Source organism: Camelina sativa, chromosome 7 (genome assembly GCF_030686135.1).
Source record: "Camelina sativa cultivar CO46 ecotype springtype chromosome 7, ASM3068613v1".
Classification (NCBI taxonomy): Eukaryota; Viridiplantae; Streptophyta; class Magnoliopsida; order Brassicales; family Brassicaceae; genus Camelina; species Camelina sativa.
This window is the reverse complement of record NC_141886.1, coordinates 15211015-15213503: the sequence shown is the minus strand read 5'-3', so window position 1 is coordinate 15213503 and position 2489 is coordinate 15211015. Positions and strand designations below refer to the sequence as shown.

Sequence of the window (2489 nt, the reverse complement as noted above, 5' to 3'; positions counted from 1 at the left end):
GATTTTTAGATCATTATAGGGGGAATCCAGCCTCTGGTTGATCTCAGCAAACTTTTTTGCTGTCTCCATCTAACCACTTGTTTGCCCAAGAAGCAGCTATTGCATTAAAGCTCTTAAGTAGGTTCCTGGGCTTGGTTGGTCTGAAACCCTGGTGGAGGACACATTGGGCCTTGGAAACCTTGTTGTTGCTGCTTTGGGATATAATTGTTTTGCTGTTGTGGTGGTGGAGGAGGGTAGACCTGATCTTGAGGGTTGGCTACATTGGTGCTTCTGTAGGATAGGTTGTTTGGATTAAACTGATTGTAGCCTTTGAAACCACCTTGGTTCTGCATATAGCAAAGCTCAGCAAGTTCATTCTCCCCAACTTGAGTTGGAGTGTCTTCTTCACCAAGAAAATGTATATTCTTTTGTTGGCTTAGCAGTATCCTATCCAACTTCTCATGAACAACCTTCAAATCCTTCTTATACTTCTCATCCTGACCAGAATCAACAAACCTCACAGTCCTATCATAGGCTTCATTATAGTTCCCATCAGACTGAGCCAAGTTCTCCACTAGTTCACAGCCCTCATCTACATGTTTGTTGAGGAAGTTACCATTGGAAGTTGTATCTAACAATATTCTGATCTTGGGCAATACTTCTCTGTAGAGAGTGCTAAGTAGTGACTCATTGCTGAACCCATGGTGTGGACATTGAGTTTGATAGCCCTTGAACCTCTCCCAAGCCTCACAAAAGGTCTCATTGTTCTTCTGTGCAAAACCTGAGATCTCATTCCTCAATCTTGCAGTTCTGGCATTGAAGAAGAATTTAGCCAGAAAAGCATTCTTACAACCATCCCATGTATTAATAGCACTAGTTGGAAGTGTCTTCTCCCATAGATGAGCATCGTCTCCAAGTGAGAATGGAAACAACCTGAGCTTGAAGCCATCTTCACTAACACCATTGATCTTGGTTAGACCACAAAGTCTGTCAAATTCATCAAAATGATCTAAAGGATCCTCCATTGGCAAACCATGTAATTTATTTTCCTGGACCATAGTGATGAGACCACTTTTGATTTCGAAATTGTTGTTGGCAGGTGGTACTATGCCTTCTCTTTGTTTGTGTGTATTTGGAGCATCCCCAGCTCCAATATGCCTTGGTCTTTGAATCTGGATGTTTGGTGGATCCATGAGCAACTGATCTTCTGGTTCTTGGAGGATTCTTGTTTTCTGCTACCTCAGGTCTCTTGGTAAGCGGTTTATATGATCAATGTACTTCTGTAGGTTATGGTATCCTTTGAATCTTGTTTTCATTAACCGAATCGATCACACGCTCGAACTGACACACGGTCGAGCACAATCTCGAGCAGCTGGTCGACTGACTGAAACAAGGAAACAGGCTGGTTTCTGGGTTGGTGCTCGATCACAGGCTCGATCGTGCAGATAGTCGAGTGCTTGTTCGAGTGAATAACTGAAACTCAAGAAGAACCAACCAAAACAAGAAACTAGATAGTGGTGAATAGTTAGCAATATAACTTAATCTTGAACCTTTGTAAATCTTAAATGAAACAAATCAACACCCTAATGGCAACGGCGCCAATTGAAACATGCTTTCTTATGTGTGGTCTTAACCTATGAATGAATGATGCAATTTCAAACAAATATAAGCAATGAGCAGTGATGATCAGATGGGATGCAATGTGTTTCAATACCCTTATGTAGTTGTAGCATAAAAGATGTCAATCAATAAAGGATGATTATGCCAACACTTAAGATGTTACGCCAGATATGATATGGGTTTTGTTTACTAACAACCTAATGACAATAATGAAATGCAGAATGTAAACTACTTAGAACATAAACTAAATGAAAGCTAAACAAAGATAAACAATGCTGAAGGTAAACTAAGCAGTAGCAATAACTAGACAAATGCAATAAAACAAGACTACTAAGATGCAGAATGTAAGCAGAATGTAAACTAAATGAAACAGGAATGAGACAGAAAGTAAACTAAGTAACCCAGATGGTGCTCGATCAAGCACTCGACCGTGTGTGTGGTCAAGTGGTGAAACACGAAGAACATAAGCTATTTTGACTACTTAAACAGATTGAAAAGTAATGAAACAGGACAAGATGCAATAACAAACAATCAATAACCAAAGTAGGCTCCTAGAGATGGATTCATGGGGTGATCTTCAAGCTATGGCTATCTAAACTGATCAACAAACCTCAATTAGTATGAGCGATCTCTAGACAATGATCTTAATGACTTACAAATCCACTCTCATGACAGAAGTAATCAAGTTTAGACACTCTTAGACCTAATTCTCATTAGCTAAGACATGAACAAACAAACATTAAAGACCCAGATCATTATTTGTCAAAAACCACCCTAGACAACTAATCTCTTAGGCTAGGCACAGTAATCTCCTTTATTAGCTTTATCTAACAACCTAAACATTGGTATGATGCAAGGAAGCTTAAGATCTATTCTTACCCTCTCAGATA

At 39.5% G+C, this 2489-nt stretch overlaps 1 non-coding gene across 1 annotated transcript; it reads left to right on the top strand.

The window, feature by feature from the left end:
• The first annotated feature begins 675 nt into the window (after positions 1-675).
• LOC147941234 (small nucleolar RNA R71) lies at positions 676-782 on the top strand. The gene has a single exon (XR_015562927.1). It is a non-coding gene; the product is annotated as a small nucleolar RNA R71 (small nucleolar RNA).
• Positions 783-2489: the final 1707 nt, after the last annotated feature.